General features: G+C 41.1%; 1 protein-coding gene across 1 annotated transcript in view; it reads right to left on the reverse strand.

Annotated features, from left to right (window-relative positions):
- GRIA3 (glutamate ionotropic receptor AMPA type subunit 3) overlaps positions 1-21,825 on the reverse strand; it is a 373,784-nt gene that overhangs the window by 319,858 nt on the left and 32,101 nt on the right. The gene's annotated exons all lie outside the window — the stretch shown is intronic.

A 21,825-nucleotide genomic window follows, 5' to 3' on the forward strand; every position in this document is an offset into this window, starting at 1 on the left:
CTGGATGATGAGGCATTGGATCTTGCTGTAGCATTCAAGGGGCATTATGTGGTTTGTACGTTAAATCAATACCTTATAAAACTCCTGCATAACTGTTGTCTTATTATTTAAAGCAAAGGAAGAACAAATCAATTCCATAAGTGTCAAGGACATTCTTGACAAAGGGCCGAATAGAATGGGCAGGCTCAGTGCCATGAAAAATTCCAGTGAGATGGAAAGTTGTGCATTGTGCTTATGGACTCCTTCCAGATCAGCAGGAGCACTCCAGCCTGCTCATATTTGCTCGTTGAGCTTTCCTAGACTGAAAGCAAGGGCAGGCCAGCTAGTGCTTTAGGGATACATCTTGGGAACCAGGAAAGCTTCTTTGATGGCAAAATAACACTTTAACATTAAAAGCATGTCTCAATAGCAGGGCTCAGGAGCCCCAAAAGTACCCACAAAGTTTGAAGTCAATAGGTAAATAAGATGAAGCAAGATGTTAGACTGTTGAGCAACTCAATTGATAAGTCTTATGGTGTGTGGTATTAGAGAGGGAAGTAGAGAATAGGCAGGGCAACTCTGGTATTAAGAGAGACCCAGCTGTAGTCAGTATATTGTTTTTTTATGGCATGATGGAACTCACTGGGGAGCTTTTAAAATATATTGATACACAGGACTCACCCAACCCCAATTAAATCTGAAACCTTGGGGAGAGTATTTAGCAACAGTAGTTTTAAAAGCTCCCCAGGTGATTCTAGGGCGAAGTTAGGGATGACAACCACTGATCTAGCTCAACATTGTTAATTTAAAAATGGGGAAACTGAGTCTTAAAGAGGGGAGATGTCTTCTTCTAGTTCCTCTGGCTGGTGATAACAGATTTGAGACCAGAACAAGTGTTATTAGGTTAGTCATTGAAGAAAAAGAGAGCTTCCAAGTAGAAGCTAATCCTTAGCTTCATCTCAACTTATATTTTTTGTGTATAATATCTGACAAAATTTCCCAGAAATCCTATATAATAAAGAGGTGATATGCAAATTGACCATCATGACCTCACAAAAGATGGCTGCCCCATGTGGTCACAATATGGCCACCCCCGTGTGGTCACAAGATGGCCACCACAGATGGCTGGCAGGGGAGGGAAGTTGGGGGGGACCTGGCCAGCAGGGGAGGGCAGTTGGGGGCAACCAGGCCTTCAGGGGAGGGCAGTTAGGGGCAACCATGCCAGCAGGGGAGGGCAGTTGGGGGTGACCAGGCCTGCAGGGGAGGGCAGTTGGGGGTGACCAGGCCATCAGGGGAAGGCCGTTGGGGGCGACCAGGCTGGCAGGTGAGGGCAGTTAGGGGAGACCAGGCTGGCAGGGGAGGGAAGTTAGGGGAGGCCAGGCCTGCAGGGGAGGGCAGTTGGGGGCAACCAGGCCTTCAAGGGAGGGCAGTTGGGGACAATTGGGCCGGTAGGGGAGCAGTTAGGTGTCGATCAGGCAGGGGAGTGGTTAGGGGGTGATTAGCCTGGCAGGCAGAAGTGGTTAGAGGCAATCAGGCAGGCAGGCAGGCAGGTGAACGGTTGGGAGCCAGCAGTCCTGGATTGTGAGAGGGATGTCCAACTGCTGGTTTAGGGATCGGGCCTAAACCGGCAGTCGGACATCCCTCGAGGGGTCCCAGATTGGAGAGGGTGCAGGCTGGGCTGAGGGACATCCCCCACCCAGTGCACGAATTTCATGCACTGGGCCTCTAGTTCTAATATAATTAAGACATCTAAAACATACTCTTATCATTGTACATGATTAGATCCTGGTCTTCATTCATTCATTGAGTATTTGGAGTGCAGATGTGTGTCAAATCATGTGCTGCATGCTATGAAGACTATTTGTATAGAATGCTTAAAAGAGGGTCTTGGATTAAGGAGCACTGTGCCCAGGAGGCTGAGCAAAGAAGGATACCACCATGGGCGAGTTTGATCTGCTGAGAGAATCAGTTAGCTTTGTTAATGAAGATTAGCTCTGTTTCTTGATCACACATTCTAACCCTTTTGAACAGGGAAACTGTGATGTTTAGCACTTGTAAGGATTCTTGCAGAAGTTAGTCATATATGACCAGTGGGGTGGTCATGGTGAGGGGTGCATTAAGTAAGGAAGGTCCAAGAGCAGTGTTTCACTATTCCCCAAGAGTGTGGCAGCATTTCTGAGAGAAGGAATGTGGTTTTGGGGAAGTAGTATATTTTCTTATAAAAGACATGGGTAGGGAAAGTCATATACAGTATACTTTGGTTGAATTCCAATTCCCCTCTTATTAGTTGTATGCCTGGGAAACAACTTTCTGAGCCCTATTTTCTTTATCTAAGATGAGGATAAAAATGTTGATGAATCCCAACTTTCTGCTTCTTACTCTCAGGAGTCTCATTTCTCCTTTGCTTGCTATAAGGAACAAGGTCTACAGCAGTAGCTTGTCACTGGTCAGGGGAGAAACTACAGGCCTGCTGTAGCCTAAATATTCTCAGACATGTATGCTTGCATTTTTAGTTATATGAATCGACCCTCCTTTTTTTGTCCCCCCTCTCTTTTTATCTTCACCTGGGTTTCTATCAATATGATATGTATGCTTTCTCGGGAGGCCACACAGTGTTGCTACTTGAAGCCCAATGTAAGTTTGTCTTTCTTCTTTTATGTACTACTAGAGGCCCGGTGCATGAAATTCGTGAATGGAGGCGGGTTGTCCCTCAGCCCAGCCTGTACCCTCTCCAATCTGGGACTCCTCGAGGGATGTCCGACTGCCCGTTTAGGCCCGATCCCACGGGCAGTTGGACATCCCTCTCACAATCCAGGACTGCTGGCTCCCAACTGCTTGCCTGCCTGCCTTCCTGATTGCCTCTAACCGCTTCTGCCTGCCAGCCTGATCACCCCCTAACCACTCCGCTGCCAGCCTGTTTGCCCCCAACTTCCCTCCTCTGCCGGCCTGGTCACTTCTAACTGCCCTCTCCTGCAGGGTTGATCACCTCCAACTTCCCTCCCTTGCAGGCCTGGTCCCTCTTAACTGCCCTCCCTTGCATGCCGGTGCCTCCCAACTGCCCTCTCGTGCTGGCCATCTTATGGTGGCCATCTTGTGTCCACATGGGGGCAGCCATCTTTGACCACATGGGGGCAGCTATAGTGTGTGTTGCAGTGATGATTAATCTGCATATTACTCTTTTATTAGATAGGATAGAGGCCTGGTACAGGGGTGGGGGCCAGCTGGTTTGCCCTGAAGGGTGTTCCTGATCAGGGTGGGGTTCCCTTGGGGTGTGGGGCGGCCTGAGCGAGGGGCCTGTGGTGGTTTGCAGGCCAGCCACGGCCCCTGGCAACCCAAGCGGAGGCCCTGGTATCTGGAATTTATTTTCCTTCTATAATTGAAACTTTGTAGCCTGGAGTGGAGCCAAGCCTGTTGGGGTTATAATTGAAACTTTGTAGCCTTGAGCGGGTGGGCCCGGCCAGGGTGTGCGGAAAGCTTTGCTTCCCCTGTTGCCGGGAGCAACCCTGGCCTGCTCTCTCAAGCTCCATTCTGCCGCCATTTCTGTTTGAATTTGTTTACCTTCTATAATTGAAACTTTGTAGCTTGAGTGGAGGCTTAGGCCTGGCAAGGGCAGGTGGAAAGCTTGGCTTCCTCTGTTACCTAGGAAACCTTGCTCTCTGTGGCTGTAGCCATCTTGGTTGGATTAATTTGCATACTCGCTCTGATGGGATGATAGGCGTGGCTTGTGGGTGTGTAGGAGGTATGGTCAATTTGCATATTTGTCTATTATTAGGTAGGATGTCATTTTAACATGGGTAGTTGTTTGGATTTACTGGCTACTTTTTGAACACCGCTGCATTCCTGTCAGGTGATAATCCTTACTCTAAATGTGTTCCCAGTTTCTGCAAATCATATTAATACTTCTGTGATATAAATTATGGAAAGTATCACATGTTTACTTTCAATTTTATCTTAGAGATGCAATTTGGTGTTACACTGATCTGTTGTGTCATTGTTATTTATACTTTGAATTTTATTTTCAAAGCTTATTTTCCTTTAAGGTCAAATCTACTTGTTTCTAAAATAAAATTAGAATTTGAACATACTGATATATTTTATTGTAATTTTTATTCCTAATTGTTTTACAATGCAACAGCTAATATCTACTTCATAGGATTATTGTTAGGATAAGTGAAACAAATGGATGTGAAAGTGATGGGTACATAGTAGGTGTTTTACAAGTGCTGGTTTCCACATACCCATTGAGCATTTCTGAAGACAGAGATATTTCCTTATATTTTGGAGGGTATTAGAATGTTCAAATAGTTTTCTTATCTATAATATTTTCTTCCTATTCTGACCCATGAGGCAGGTAGTTAGCATCATCTCTGTTTTATAAATTAGAAAAATGAAATGATATAATGTGCCTCCTGTTATGTTACCAAGGGTGTTGGCAGAGTAAAGACTAGAACTGAAACCTTACAAATTCAGACATGGGGCTCATTCTACTTCCCTTTATTACAAGTCAGATTCCTGCAGTTGTTATGACAGACAGCACTAATCTTATTAGTTAGTGTAAAAAAATAAAAATTAATTGGAAGCTGACCATTTTTATTAGTGTAAGGTTAACAGTAGCCAAGGCACACTGGAACAAAGAGAGAGCTTTTATCTGAGGCAGAATTAATGAAATCCTTCTTGACTTACAAATAAAGCAAGCAAAAGCTCAGTATATATTCACCTATATCACAAGACTACCACAAGCCCGGGTTTCCAGGACAACAGATTAAAGAGAGACCTACTACCATCATCCTTCTTCCTTACCTATGCGCACTAACATCCTTCCAAGGATCTATAAATAAATAATATGAAAGTTTTGGCCTGGTCTTTCTCATAGGTTGAGGCAGCTCAAGTTAACCCTGTCATGGGTTGTTTATTCTCCCTTTCTTTTCACTCCCCACTCAGTAGCTGACTCATCATATGACCTTGAATGGAGGCTTTTGTTCTAAAGTCAGCATTTGAAGCATGAGGCTAAGAATACAGACCCGCTCCTGGGCTGCTCAGGTAGACTAGATAATTTCTGCTTTTCAAACGTAAAGGATTTTCTAGTGAGTCCCGTGGGGCTGAGGATCCCCTGAGGTGATGTGACAGGGGGCTGACCCATCATGCCCACAGTCTGTGTCTGCTGTCACTGTCCGAGTCTAGGCTGCCTGCCAAGTGCTATTTTGAAACAGCTCAAGTTGTCTGTCTTTTGAAGGTCATGGACGTTCTGCTCCATGGGAATGCATGTGGCAGAGTAGACTGAGAGAAACCTCAGGGTCACTACTAGAGCTTTAAGCAAAGTTATTATGGTCTACATTCAGAGCCAAACCCAGTACCTAGTACATGGTAGCTTTGATATTGTGGATGCTATTCACATGGTAAGGCATAGGAAACAACAAATCTGAATAGGTTCCAGCTATAATCCTAGAGCAAAGGCTTTGGCTGTGCCACACATTATCTATTAGTTTTTGGATCTTGTGTAGGTCTCAGAGTAGGGTCTGAAGCAGTCAAAGCAAGGGGTAGTGGCTATTTACCAACTCGTATGGGAATATTTACTATTGTTTAAAAAGGTGTGCCTTGCTGATTAATCTGGCCAAAAAATCAGCCTTGTGCTTTTTCTTTTTTATTATATTTTTTTAATTGATTTTAGAGAGGAAGGGAGAGGGAGAGAGAGATAGAAACATCAATGATGACAGATAATCATTGATTGGCTGCCTCCTGCACACCCCCCCACTGGGGATCGAGCCTGCAACTCGGGCATGTACCCTTGACCGGAATCAAACCTGGGACCTTTCAGTTTGCAGGCCAATGCTCTATCCACTGAGACAAACTGGCTAGGACCAGCCTTGTGCTTTTTATTAAATGAATAGATCATATAATTTAGAATTCTTTATATTACAACTTGATTCAATGAGGCATCCCTGCCGGTATTGGCGTTTCTATATACACATCTCTTTGGTAGTGCAATTGTTGGGTAAAATGTCTACTTCTAGTGAGTCCCCGGGGGGGGGGGGGCGGCGGGGCTGAGAATCCCCTGAGGTAATTTGATAGGCACCTGGCTCATCATGCCAGGTATGGGGATTAGAAATAGGCTCATTTCAAAACATTGGTAAGGAAGGCATTTTTTTAGATGACCTAGAGGAAAAATGCAATACCTATTTATCAACCTCACTTTGCCTCAGGTAGTGTCAGTTTAAAAATAAAAAGGGCAGAAGTACAAAGGACAAAACAAAAAACATGGGCAAAATACATAGCCTATTATGGATGCACAATGACCTGTGAATGAATTCTTGGCAACATTAATAGGTTATTTATGAATTAAGCTCATTGCTTCCATCCCCTAAACCAGCCAAGGCAACTCCTCTGTCCTATGTTTAGGGCAAAGTAGGCAGCCATTTCCATTGTGTGATGGGAGGTATGTCAAATGTTGCCCTTTCCCCAAGTATCATATGTAACAGCCTACTACATGTATAAAAATCATTAGAAATTCATTCCTTGTCAACCAGCCTACTATAATTAGAAGGGCCAGAGTTTTAACTCATTATTAGCCATGACCACTTTAATATACTAGTATTAGTCCCCCAGATGTCTCTTTGGAAAGTAAGCAATAGGGCCCTCAGAAAAGGGACTCAGGATTGAAACTTGGGATGGAAGGGAGGAGGGAGAGAAAGTTCTAGCGACTGTAGAGGCATCCTGAGCAGTCTGGACTGAGTACAGTCATGGGGAGCTCTAAGCTGCCAGGGAAAAGAGGAACATGGTAGCAGTGTGGGGATACTGAGCTATGAATGGGAAGGAGAAGGAAACCAAAACACAAGATTGGTCCATTTGCCAGGATGGCTCAGGTAAGTCCACTTGCAACAAGCAATCTGAGATCACAGCATCCTTTGTCTGGGGAAGTCTCATTATTAGACAGTAATGCTCATTGGAATAAGCATCACTAGATGCTTTTTTAGTACTCCAGAACTCTGAATTCTGTACTAGATGTTTTTAGTCTGAGGAATATAGTCAATAATATTGTAATAACTATGTATGGTGCCAGGTGGGTACTTGAAATATCAGGGGTATCACTTTGTAAAGTGTATGATTTTCCAACTACTATGCTGTACACCTGAAATGAAAACAAAATAATATTGAATGTAACCTGTAATTAAAAAATAAAATGAGAAAAAACACACAAATAAAAACACAGCTGTAAATCAGCATAGTATGCTAGGAAGACAGATCCACCATTACAAGTCAAATGGTGTTCTTAATAGTCTACAGCCTTTAATAAGCTGGATAACCTAAATGCCGGGAGTTTATCTTATCCTAAGTCATCTTAGAAAAGGCCTCTATTGCCACTCATCACCTGCTTCCTCCCAGCAAAGGCCACTTCCTCCAAACCCATTCACATATGCCAGGCACATAAGCTGTTGCCATGGACAGGTCTTCCAGGTTCTACACTGTTTAATTTACAACTTTGGGACAATGTAAGGTTTCAAAAACTTCTAAGTGGGCAATTTTTTGTCATACTGTGGGTTACTTTAAAAATATTCTTTCTCACAGTTTGATAATAGGGCCAGTTCTCTCCCCCCCTGCCCCCAAGCAATGATATCACAAATTAGCAGTTTGTAATTTGTCGGAAATAGTTCAGATGAAGTTCCTTGGGGTATCTTGGTGTTCTGTACTCTATTTGGTTTTAAGCTTTAGACCAGTGGTTCTCAACCTTTCTAATGCCACGACCCTTTAATACAGTTCCTCATGTTGTGGTGACCCCAAACCATAAAATTATTTTCATTGCTACTTCATAACTGTAATTTTGCTACTGTTATGAATCATAATGTAAATATCTGTGTTTTCCGATGGTCTTAGGTGACCCTGCTAGCGACCCACAGGTTGAGAACCGCTAGCAGGGTCACCTAAGACCATCGGAAAACACAGATATTTACATTAAGATTCATTAACAGTAGCAAAATTACAGTTATGAAGTAGCAACGAAAATAATTTTATGGTTGGGGGTCACCACAACATGAGGAACTGTATTAAAGGGTCGCGGCATTAGAAAGGTTGAGAACCACTGCTTTAGACCAAGTGGATATCTGTTGGGATGTTTTACAATTAAACAGAGGTAGGTGGGTGTTTCTTTACATGGAATTAAATGTGAGTGGGACTCTCTGTCCGAGCCTCATCCACCTTCGTTGGAAATCCCTTCACTACATATAATCTTTGGAGTGAAGATACTCTGTTGCTAATAGACAGCCCTTAATTGCCAATATGTGACTCTAGTGGGGATCACACTAACTCATGAAGAACAATTATTGCATTGGCCCAGATCAATTATCAGGAAGTGACAAATCAGAGCAGTGCTGAGGGAACAAGACACTGCTTGAAAAGATGGTGGAATACTAGGGAAGTTCTGAGGAGTTTGAGCCTATAAGGGGAGGAGGAGACATGAGGGTGGTAGGAAATGCCTGGTTAGTTGGAATCAGCATGGAGAAATTGGGTGTATTGGGAACAGAGAGGATATGTAAAGTGAGATAAGGACATATCAAGGATAAATCTGGCCTGCTTCCTTCTTTTATTGGTGCTAAGGACAGATAGTTTTGTCTTTCTGTTGTTTCTTTCCTTTACCCTCTCCTTCATTATCAGGGTGTTCCAGGTTCTTACAGAGCTTTTTCCTTGGCTGCCTTACTAGAGGCCTGGCTCTGGGACTGACTGGGCTTTCTCAATTCTCCTGACTCATCCTGCAGACTCATTGTCCTCTCTAGTGACCTTCTGAGGAACCTGAGCTCAAAGCCTTAACTTTGCTGGCTCAGAGAGGTCTCTGATGAGAGGGAGTTTTCAGCTGACCTATGCTGTGGTATTGTTGGCTTTGCAAGATCTGAACACTATTTGTTTTGCTGGGGGGAGAGCAATTGCAGGAATGTCCATGATCCTGTCAGAACGTTTTGCACTTTAACAGCATCAGATAGTCAATGCTAAAAGGCTATCTAAGGGGCAGAGCAGGTTAACAGGGGGCAGGAAGGGAGGGAACATCTGTAATACTTTCAACAACAAACATAAAAAGACTATTTGAGGAATTGATGTTAGTAATGAAGCACAACTACCCAGTGGATTAGAGGCTGAACAGCTGAGGCTAGGCCAGAGCTTTAAACCTCAATTATGCTTTCCTTTGAGATGACTTACATAGTTTAGTCTAAGCATTTATTCAGATATGGCTCTTCAATGTAGTCTCTTCCTACACACATTTCTGGAAGAAAATCAGAGGAAAAATGTTTGTGTAATATAATCCCTTCCCTTATCACATGTTTTTCTATTTAGAAACAACATTGGGACTATTCAAAGACCCTTCTTAAATTACGTTATGCCTTTTCCTCAGTGGTGTGGAGGGGCTTGGCATAGGGTTAAATGGAAGGTGCTCCTGTCCAAATAAGTCTGCACTTAATCCTCTAGGCCCGTGGTCAGCAAACTGCGGCTCGCGAGCCACATGCGCTCTTTGGCCCCTTGAGTGTGGCTCTTCCACAAAATACCATGGCCTGGGCGAGTCTATTTTGAAGAAATGGCGTTAGAAGAAGTTTAAGTTAAAAAAATTTGGCTCTCAAAAGAAATTTCAATTGTTGTACTGTTGATATTTGGCTCTGTTGACTAATGAGTTTGCCTACCACTGCTGTAGGCCATCCACTTGACCCATGCTGCCACCCCCTCCATCTCTGAGAGGTGCCAACCTTGTCAATCCCGAAAGTCCCTATAGATCTCTAGATATGGGAAGAGAGCAAGCAGAGAGAGGTACTGCAGCAGCTGCCTGTGGTTTGTCCCACTGACCAAAGAATATGTAGTTTATCACTGGTTCAGAATAAATATTTCAGAAAAATCTAAAAAAAAAAAAAAAGAATTGCTAAAAGGAAGAATAAATATTAGGAAAGCCATATTCCAATTAGTTTGACCACTGATTTTCATGCAACTCTGGTGAAATCAATGTTTTAAAAAATTAATAATGGCCCTGGCTGGTTTGGCTCAGGGGATAGAGCGTCGGCCTGTTGACTGAAGGGTCCCAGGTTCGATTCAGGTCAAGGGCACATACCTGGGTTGTGGGCTTGATCCCCAGTAGGGGGTGTGCAGGAGGCAGCTGATCAATGATTCTCTCTCATCATTGATGTTTCTGTCTCTCTCGCCTTCCCTTCCTCTCTGAAATCAATAAAAATATTAAAAATTAATAATGGTGAGAATCTCCAACTTTCTTAATGACTGTGGAAGTAGGGCTGGCTGTAGACCTGACTCTCACTTATTTTGGTCTCATCTAAGCTTTTCCATCATAGAGAAAAATGAACCAGAATGAGAAAAGAACGATGTGAATGAATGTAGTATTTATCTGTTGCTTGGTGCTAATTTTTTATTATTTTAATGTGCTCTAGAGGTTTGCTTTCATCACTATTTTTTTCTCCTAGAGGGCAGGGGTCACCTCTGCTTTACTGGCTTTGTCCTATATGTAGTACAGGACTAGACACAAAGCACAAAGCAGCCTGTGACTCGGTTTGTGCTGGCTGCTGGAACTGAGCCCTGGAACTGCAGCCCTGGGTTAGGCCAGTGCTTGGCTTTTTCTGGGTAGATAAAAATGACATTGGGTGTCCTTGGACTTTCTGATTTAACTCAGCCATAATGTGTTTTGCATTAGTTTGGCTTGCCTCTATGACCAGCTGCACTCCTCTCTCTGGCCCCTAGTAAAATATTTCCCATTTTATGCCACACTAGGCTCGCTAAGTATTTTCACTATTATACCATGAACAACTTGAGGGCAGGACTTGCCTTTTTATTTCTGTTTTATCCAGCACATTGTGATTCCTAGTTAACCGAATTGAATTAAATGGATTCTTCAGTACCTTGCACTTGGCCTTGTATTGCTGACATGGGGATTCATTAAAGAAAACTACCCTTGGAAGAGAGTAGCTACTCCAAAACCAATAACAAAATTTCCTGTCCTACCTGCACTAATTATATTAACATTACAGGGCTATACCAGAGGAAGAAGGGAGGGAGAAAAAAGAAGAAATAAACTAACATTTAAAAAACGAAGATGGGTTTTATTTTTAATTAAATTTATTGGGGTGATATTGTTTAATAAAATTGTATAGGTTTCAAGTGTACAATTCTATAATACATCAATTGTATATTGTATTATGTATTTACCACCCCAAGTCAAGTCTCCTTCTATCATCATTTATCCTCCCTATACCTTCTTCTACCTCTCACCACTCCCCCTTCACCTCTGGTAATCACCATATTGTTGTCTGTGTTTATGAATTGTTTTTGTTTGTTTGTTTGTTTTGTTTGTTTGTTTTTTGCTTAGTCTCTTCACCTTTTTCACCCAGGCCACACCCCAACCCCCATTCCCTCCAACAGCTTTCAGTCTGTTCTCTATCTGTGAGACTGTTTCTATATTGTTTGTAAGTTCATTTTGTTCATTAGAGTCTACATATGAGGGAAATCATGTGGTACTTGTTTTTCTCTGACTGGCTTATTTCACTTAGCATAATGTTCTCCAGGTCCATCCATGCTGTAGCAAAGGGTAAGATTTTCTTCTTTATTAATTCTTTTTTATTATTGACAGTATTATAGATGTCTTCCATTTCCCCTGCATTTTACCACCCCCCCCACCAACCCTTGCCCCATCCCAGGCCTTCCTTACACTATGTTCTGTGTCCATGGGCTATGCATATATGCATATAAATTCTTTTTTTAAATTTCTTTATTGATTAAGGTATTACATATGTGTCCTATCCCTCCATATACCCCCCAGCCCCCTCCCCCACTCATGCGCTCATGGCCCTGTTGTCTGTGTCCATTGGTTAGGCTTATATGCATGCATACAAGTCCTTTGGTTGATCTCTCCCCCTTACCCACACCTTCCCCTACCTTCCCTCTGAGGTTTGACAGTCTGATCGATGCTTCTCTGTCTCTGAATCTGTTTTTGTTCATCAGTTTATGTTGTTCATTATATTCCATAAATGAGTGAGACCATGTGGTATTTATCTTTCTCTGACTGGCTTATTTCACTTAGCATAATGCTCTCCAGTTCCATCCATGCAGTTGCAAATGGTAAGAATTCCTTCTTTTTTACCACATCATAGTATTCCATTGTATAGAACAGTTTTTTAATCCAGTCATCTGTTGATGGGCACTTAGGCTTTTTCCAAATCTTAGTAATGGTGAATTGTGCTGCTATGAACATAGGGGTGCATATAACCTTTCTGATTGGTGTTTCTATCTTCTTGGGGTATATTCCTAGAAGTGGGATCACAGGGTCAAATGGGAGTTCCATTTTTAGTTTTTTGAGGAAACCCCATACTGTTCTCCAAAGTGGCTGCACCAGTCTGCATTCCCACCAGCAGTGCACGAGGGTTCCTTTTTCTCCGCATCCTCACCAATACTTGTCGTTTGTTGATTTGTTGATGATAGGCATTCTGACAGGTGTGAGATGATACCGCATTGTCATTTTGATTTGCATCTCTCAGACAATTAGTGACTTTGAGCATGATTTAATATGTCTCTTGGCCTTCCTTCTGTCTTCTTTCAAGAAGTTTCTATTTAGGTCAGTCGCCCATTTTTTGATTGGATTGTTTATCTTCCTTTTGTTAAGTTGTATGAGTTCCCTGTAAATGTTGGAGATTAAAGCCTTATCGGTGATAACATTGGCAAATATGTTCTCCCATGCAGTGGGCTTTCTTGTTGTTTTGTTGATAGTTTCCTTTGCTGTGCAAAAGCTTTTTATTTTGATGTAGTCCCATTTGTTTATTTTCTCTTTAGTTTCCATTGCCCTAGGAGCAGTATCAGTGAAGAAATTGTTTCGGCATATGTCTGAGATTTTGCTGCCTGTGGATTCCTCTAGTATTTTTATGGTTTACCATCATATGTTTAAGTCTTTTTTCCATTTTGAGTTTATTTTTGTGTGTGTATGGTGTAAGTTGGTGGTCTAGTTTCATTTTTTTGCATGTATCTGTCCAATTTTCCCAACACCATTTATTGAAGAGACTGTCTTGACTCCATTGTATGCTCTTGCCTCCTTTGTCAAATATTAATTGAGCATAGTTGTTTGGGTCGATTTCTGGGTTCTCTATTCTATTCCATTGGTCTATATGTCTGTTCTTGTGCCAGTACCAGGCTGTTTTAAGAACAGTGGCTTTGTAATACAGCTTGATATCTGGTATTAAGATTCCACCTACTTTGTTCTTCTTTCTCAGGATTGCGACAGCTATTTGGGGTCTTTTTTTTTATTCCAGATGAATTTTTAGAGAGTTCGTTCTAGGTCTGTGAAATATGCCATTGGTATTTTAATGAGGAGTGCATTGAATCTATAGATTGCTTTTGGTAGTATGGACATTTTAATGATGTTGATTCCAATCCATGAACATGGTATGTTCTTCCATCTGTTTACATCTTCCTCTATCTCTTTTTTAAGGGTCCTGTAGTTTTTCGCATATAGGTTTTTATCTCCTTAGTTAAGTTTATTCCTAGGTATGTTAATGTTTTTGGTGTGATGGTAAATGGGATTGCTTTTTTAGTCTCTCTTTCTGTAAGTTCACTATTGGTGTAAAGAAATGCCATAGATTTATTGGAATTGATTTTGTATCCTGCTACATTGCCAAATTCATTTATTAAGTCTAATAATTTTTTGATGGAGTCTTTAGGGTTTTCTATGTACAGTATCATGTCATCTGTGAATAAGGACAGTTTTACTTCTTCTTTTCCAATTTGGATGCCTTTTATTTCTTCCTCTTGTCTGATCGCAATGGCTAGTAGATCTTGTCTGATCGCAATGGCTAGTATGTCGAACAGGAATGTTGAGAGTGGGCATCCCTGTCTTATTCCTGTTCTTAGGGGAAATGGTTTTAGTTTTTGCCCATTGAGTATGATGTTGGCTGTGGGTTTGTCATATATGACTTTTATTATGTTGAGTTATGATCCTTCTATTCCCACCTGGTTGAGAGTTTTTATCAAGAAACGGTGTTGGATTTTGTCAAATGCTTTTTCTGCATCAATTGATATGATTATGTGATTTTTATGTCTCAATTTGTTTATGAGATGTATCACATTTATTTATTTGTTGATATTGTACCATCCATGCATCCCCAGGATAAATCTTATTTGGTCATGGTGTATGATCTTTCTGATGTATTGCTGGATCCGATTTGCTAGGATTTTGTTGAGGATTTTGGCATCTATGTTGATGAGGGATATTGGCCTATAATTATTTTTCATTGTGTTGTCTTTATCTGGTTTTGGTATTAGGGTGATGCTGGCTTCATAGAATGAACTTGGAAGTGTTCCTTCCTCTTGAATTTTTTGAAATAGTCTGAGGAGGATAGGTTTTAGTTCTTCCTTGATTGTTTGGTATAACTCCCCTGTGAAGCCATCTGGACCCAGGCTTTTGTTTGCTGGGAGCTTTTTGATGAGTGCTTCAATTTCTCCCATAGTTATTGGCCTATTGAGATTTTTAGAATCTTCCTGATTGAGTTTTGGAAAGTTGTATTTTTCTAGGAATATGTCCATTTACTCCAGGTTGTCTAGCTTGTTGGAGTAGAGTTGTTCATAGTATTTTTTAGCAATCCTTTGTATTTCAGTGGGGTCTGTTATTTCACCTCTATCATTTCTGATTTTGTTTATTTGTGTCCTCTCTGTTTGCTTCTTGGTGAGCCTGGCTAGAGGTTCATCAATCTTGTTTATCCTTTCAAAGAACCAGCTCTTGGTTACATTGATCTTAAGTATTTTTTTTTTGTCTCTATGTCATTTATTTCTGCTCTGATCTTTATTATCTTCTTCCTTCTGCTCACTCTGGGCTTTTCTTGTTGCTCTCTTTCTAATTCTTTGAGTTGTAGAGTTAGATGATTTACTACCATTTTTTTTTTTTTTTGAGGTAGGCCTGTAGAGCTATAAACTTCCCTCTCAGGACTGCTTTCATTGTGTCCCATAGACTTTGGATTGTTGAGTTTTTACTGTCATTAGTTTCTAGGATGTTTTTAATTTCTTCTTTGATCTCTCTGGTAACCCAGTCATTGTGTAATAGCATGCTATTCAGCTTCCAAGTGTTTGAGGTTTTGGATTTTTTGGATTGTTTTTATTGTAATTTATTTCTAATTTTATGCCTTTGTGGTCTGAGAAGATGCTTGGTATGATTTCAGTCTTCTTGAATTTGAGGAAACTTTGCTTGTGACCCAATATGTGGTCTATTTTTGAAAATGTCCCATGTGCACTTGAGAAGAATATATACTTCATGGCTTTGGGGTGAAATGTTTTGAAGATGTCAGTTAAGTCCATCTTATCTAGTGAGTTATTTAGGATTGCTGTTTCTTTGCTGATTTTTTGTCTAGAGGATTTGTCCAGTGATGTCAGTGGTATATTAAAGTCCCCTACTATTATTGTATTGTTGTCGATCTCTCCCTTGATATCTTCCAGGAGGTTTTTTATGTATTTGGGTGCTCCTGCATTGGGTGCATATATGTTTATCAGGGTTATATCCTCTTATTGTATTGATCCCTTTAGTATTATGAAGTGGCCTTCCTTATCTCTTGTGTTTTTTTTTTGTTTTTTATTTTAGATTTCTTTTTAAAAAATATATTTATTGATTTTTTACAGAGAGGAAGAGAGAGGGATAGAGAGTTAGAAACATTGATGATAGAGAAACATCGATCAGCTGCCTCATGCACAACCCCTACTGGGGATGTGCCCGCAACCAAGGTACATGCCCTTGACTGAAATCGAACCCAGGACCTTTCAATCCGCAGGCCGACACTCTCTCCACTGAGCCAAACCAGTTTTGGCCTTATCTCTTGTTATGGCCTTCACTTTGAGGTCTATTTTGTCAGATACAAGTATTGCTACCCCAGTTTTTTGTGTTTTTTTTTTCATTTCCATTTGCCTGAAAGATATTTTTTCATCCCTTCACTCTCAGTCTGTGTGAGTCCCTTGTTCTGAGGTGGGTCTCTTGTAGACAGCATATATATGGGTTGTATATTTTTATCCATTCAGCCACTCGATGCCTTTTGATTGGAGCATTTAGTCTGTTTACGTTTAAAGTTATTATTGAAAGGTACTTGATTGTAGTCATTTCTATTTTTGTGTCTGTGTTCCTTCTTACCTTTTTATTTCTTCTTTTTACAGCATTCCCTTTAGCATTTCTTGCATTGCTGGCTTGGTAGTGATAAACTCCCTTAGCTTTTTTTTGTCTGTGAAGCTCCTGTTTTCCCATTCAATTTTGATTGATAGTCTTACTGGATAGAGTATTCTTGGATTCAGTCCTTTGCTTTGCAACACTTTGAATACCTCTTTCCATTCCCGTCTATCTTGATGTGTTTCTGTTGAGAAATCATTTGATAATCTGATGGGGGATCCTTTGTAGGTAACTCTCGTCTCTTCTTGCAGCCTTTAAGATTCTCTTTGTCATTAACATTTGCCATTGAAATTATGATGTGTCTTAGTGTGGGTCTTTTGGGATTCATCATGCTTGGGACTCTCTGTACTTGTGTAACTTTTTTCTTTCCCATATCCAGGAAGTTTTCTGTCATTATTTCTTCAAATAGATTTTCTAATCCTTGCTGGTCTTTTTGTCCTTCTGGCAGCGCCATTATAAGTATGTTACTTCGTTTCATGTTGTCCCAAAGCTCCCTTAGGCTCTCTTCCTGCTTTTTAATTTTTTTCTCCAGTTGCTGTTCAGATTGCGCTTGTTTCTCTACCTTATCTTCTAACTCACTAATTCTGTCCTCTGCTTCTTCTAGTCTACTGTTGAAACCTTCCATGGTGTTTTTTCTTGTACCTATATCACTTTTCATTTCTTCCTGATTCTTGCATAGATTGTTGATTTTTTCATCCATCTGGTATATGAATTGCATGACCATTACTCTGAATTCTTTTTCTGTCATGTTGCATGCTTCAATTTCACTATTTTCCTTTCTTGGTGACTCCTCATTTTCTTTCCTCTGGGGATTGTGTTGTCTCCCCATTCTGAATATCACCAGAAGGTTCAAACATCAAGTTGTGTGGGCGTGGGCCATGTGCAGTGGGATCTTCGCACCACCTGAGTGTCACTGAAGTGCTCCTACACTGAGATGTGTGGCTGCTGTTGGTTGGTGGGAACCAGGATTGCCCGTGGTCAGTGTTACCAGTGCTCAGTGTGGCCTTGTGTGTGCACCTAGAATCAGGGACCCTGCCTGCACTGCACTGAAACAGAGACCCTGCTGGCATGTACCAAAAATCATAGTCCCCTAGTGCGTGCCTGGAGTCAGAGTTCCCCTGTGTCTGCACCAAGAATCGAGTATCAGAGTCTCTGTTGCTTCGTGTGTCCTCTCACTGAGAATCAGGGTCCCTGTGTGTGCATGCACCAAGAATTGGAGTCACTGGCTCTTAGTGTGAATGCATTGGGAGTCAGGGATCCCAGGCACATGTGATAAGAAACAGAGTCAAGTCAGTGGTGCTCAGTGCTGCCTCCTGCCCGGAGAATCAGGGTCCTGGTCAGCTTGGCGGACTGGGTTGCACAGTAGCACTTTGTTGGCAGGAGGTCCACTCCTGAGCTGCAAAAAAACAGACTTCGTGTGTGTGCTTGCCCAGAATCGAAGTCAGGTGGCACTGCCGCCCTGCGTGGGCTTCGGGTTTGGTTGCCCGATTGCCTTGCGGGGAACAGATTCCCAGTGCCCGCATGTTCCCAGGCTCAAATTCCTGTAGTGGAGCTGTGGCCTCTGCGAGGGCAGGTCTATCAGTTACTATGGTGCTGCCCAAGAGCCTGTGGGGAGTGGGGTAGGCTCTTTGACTCACAGAAACCTGCGGCTGAGATGTCTGGATTCTTGTTGTCTGTGGGTCTGCAGCTGTGGTCACAGGTCTCTGTCCCCAGTGGCTGCAGGGTCCTGGTTTGTGTCTGGGACCAGACTGGGTGGTACTGAAGCCAGGCTCCTAGTCTCAAGCAGCTCTGTTTCTCAAGATGGCGTGGTCTCTGTGCCCGCACTGGCCACCCAGAAGTGTCAGTGTTGTGCGCGGGGCTCCGCAGTCTAAGACTGCCCGGTTTGGCAGCCCCTGGAAGACCTGCAGAATATAACTGTCCCTAGATCATACACACACACACACACACACACACACACACACACACACACCCCACACGTCCACACACTCCTCTATCGCTCCCTCACTCTCTCTACCTTCCTACCTTCCTTCTGGTCACCATCTTCCCGCAATCTGCATATAAATTCTTTGACTAATCTCTTCTTGTCCCCTCCACCTACATCCCCACTGAGATCTGTTATTCTGTTCCATGAATCTAAGCCTCTGGAACTATTTTATTCCTCAGTTTATTTTGTAAGATTTTCTTCTTTTTTATGGCCCAACAGTATTTTATTGTGTAAATGTACCACAGCTTTTTTACCCACTCATCTACTGATGGGCACTTGGGCTGCTTCCAAATATTGGCTATTGCAAATAACGATACAATGAACATAGGGGTGCATATGCTCTTTCAAATTAGTGTTTTGAATTTCTTTGGATACATTCCCATTTTTATTTTTTTTGAGGTAGCTCCATCTTGCTTTCTACAGTGGGTGCGCCAATCTGCATCCCCACCAACAGTGCACAAGGGTTCCCTTTTTCTCCACTTCTTCACCAACGCTTGTTGTTTGTTGATTTAATTGCTGATAGTCATTCTGACAAGTCTGAGGTGATATCTCATTGTGGTTTTTATTTATGTTTCTCTGATAATTAGTGATGTTGAGCATCTTTTCAGATATCCATTGGCCACCTGTATGTCCTCTTTGGAGAAGTGTCTATTCAGATCCTTTGCCCATTTTTTAATTGGATTTTTTTTTTGTGTTGAGTTTTATAAGTTCTTTATAAATTTTGGATCTTAACTCCTTATCAGATATATCATTGGCAAATATGTTCTCCTATTAAGTGGGTTGTCTTTTCATTTTTTGATGGTTTCCTTTACTGTGCAAAAAATTTTTAGTTTGATATAGTTCCATTTGTTTATTTTTTTCTTTTGTTCCCCTTGCTTGAGGCAATATTCAGAAAAAAATATTGCTACAAGAAATGTCTGAGATTTTACTGCCTACATTTTTTTCTAGGATTTTTATGTTTCAAGTGTAACATTTAAGTGTTTAATCCATTTTCAATTCATTCGTGTGTATGGTATAAGAAGGTGGTCTAGCTTCATTTTTTTTGCACGTATCTGTTCAATTTTCCAAACACCATTTATTGAATAGACAATCTTTACCCAATTGTATGTTTTTTCCTACTTTGTCAAACATTAATTTACTACAAAGGTTTAGGTTTATTAAAATCGAATGTTTAAAAAAGTTATTGAACTTATTGGAGTGACAATGGTTAATAAAATTATACAGGTTTCAGGTGTACAATTCTATAACACATCATCTATATTGTATTGCGTATTCACCACATAAGTCTTCTGACACCATGTATGCCCCTATACCTTCTTCTATTTCCCCATATCCCTTTTCCCTCTGGTAATCACCACATTGTTGTCTGTGTCTATGAGCATGGTTTCTTTTCTTTTCTTTTTTTAAAAATATATTTTTATTGACTTCAGAGAGGAAGGGAGAGAAACATCAATGATGGGATAGAATCATTGACTGGCTTCTTCCTACAAACCCCTTACTGGAGATGGAGCCTGCAACCCAGGCATGTGCCCTTGTTCAGAATCGAACCAGGTATCCTTCAGTCCACAGGCCAATGCTCTATCTATTGAGCCAAACTGGCCAGGGATTTTTTTCTTAATCCCTTCACCTTTTTCACCCAGTCCTCAAACCATAATCCATTCTGATAGCTGTCAGTATGTTCTCTGTGTTTATGAGTCTAAGAAACTAACATTAAAAAAATTCATGTAAATAGGATTCTTGCAAGGTTGTTGTTGTTTTTTAATCCTCTCCCAAGGTTATATTTATTTATTTGAGAGAGAGAAAAGGAGAGAGCTAGATAAAGGGAAACATCGATGTGAAAGAGAAATATCAATCAGTTGCCTCACATATGTCTGGACTGGGGAAAAATCCTGCAACCTAGGCATGTGCTCTCATCAGGAATCGAACCTGCCATTTTTCAGTGTATGGCACGATGCTCCAACCAACTGAGCCACACTGGCCAGGGCAGAAACCAACATTTTTAAGTTTCCTGTTTGTATCAGAAAATTTATATGTCCTGCCTTGTTCAGTTCTTACAATGGCTCTTTTAGGTAGGGATAATCATTCTCATCTTAAAGATCAGGAAGCTGAGTGAGAGAAGTAAAGTGACTTCTCTAAAAATCCTACAGCCTAGCAAGTGGTAGAGCAAATATGCCAACCTATGTTCTCCTAGTATATCATGAAATAGCAGCAGAATTTTGGGGAACCTTTATTTGGGCTTGTTCTATGCATGTTTTGTGGACCCCAGTTACTTAAGGACAAGCAATTCCACTTGTAAACAGCCCAGGTTTTTTTTTTTTTTTTTTTTTTTTTACTGGTCAGATGGTGAAATGTCAAGCATCAAAATGCAGTCACCTCATAGTTTCCATCTTTGGAAGTTGTTTAATTTTCATTCATCTTTGTCAGTGTAACTATAAGGATTCCCTCAGTTGTCACCTTTGGAGCAACCACTGATTCTTCAGTCAAGAGCATTATACCTAAGAGTTATTTAAGAATGCAGATTCCCTATTACCTTCCCCTCCCCCAAGATGAATTCTATAGGTCTGTGACTTTGCATTTTGACACCACTGACAACACTTTCAGAAACACTGGTGCATAGCAGGACATCCTCAAAGTGTACATTAGATCTTCTTCAATCAAGTGGTATATGATCAAATAGGTTTTGGTAACTCAAAGCTAACAGAAAGAAATTGACTTATTTTCTTCAAGACCTTCACAGAGCTCTTCATAGATTCATGTGAATCATGAGTGTTAAAAAAGAAATTACAGAGGCACAATTATCTCATGATGAAACCTTTTAATCCAGTAGTATTTCATGTCTGTAATAGTGCCTGGTACACAGTAAGCCCTTACTAATTGCTATTTATTACAGAGGCACCTACTCTTGCTTTAGTCTTTATTTCTATTGTGAGAAGAGAAATATAGTTTAACTTCATTATCTAGGGCTAAATTTAGGTTAAGATCAGTCTTAAAGTCTGAGTTACAAAATGTTCTTAGGTAAACATTGAACTTTATATAGGAACCTTCAAAGGCTAAAGTAGGACTGCTGAGATATTGTGCATGGACAAGTTCCAGATCCTATGTCCTGCTATAATAAATAGATGAAAGGATGTGAACTAAACTTAACCCTATGTTTGCCAATAAGTGCTTCTTAAGTACCTTAAAAGCTTATGTTAAATAGCTTGTTAAAATAAATTACTCAAAAGAGCCTTTCTTTCCTTATATAAGGTGATAATAAATTTAGCTCATCTATGTGTGAACATCCCAAATTTGGAATTGGTAAGGCCCAAGAGAGGAGTCTTATTGCTTTATGATTCTCAAACTTTATTTTATCTACAAGTGATCTGGGGCACTTGTTAAAATGCACATTCATAGGTCCTGATCTTAAGGGTGGGCTTGGGTATTTGCATTTTTTAAAAATATATTTTATTGATTTTTCACAGAGAGGAAGGGAGAGGGATAGAGAGCTAGAAACATCGATGAGAGAGAGACATCGACCAGCTGCCTCCTGTACACCCCCCACCGGGGGATGTGCCCGCAACCAATGTACATGCCCTTGACCGGAATCGAACCTGGGACCTTCCAGTCCGCAGACCGACGCTCTATACACTGAGCCAAACTGGTTTCGGCGGTATTTGCATTTTTAACAATCACTCCAAGTGATTCCTGTGCGAAATGCTTCTAG

This window comes from Cnephaeus nilssonii (genome assembly GCF_951640355.1).
Source record: "Cnephaeus nilssonii genome assembly, chromosome: X".
NCBI lineage: Eukaryota > Metazoa > Chordata > Mammalia > Chiroptera > Vespertilionidae > Cnephaeus > Cnephaeus nilssonii.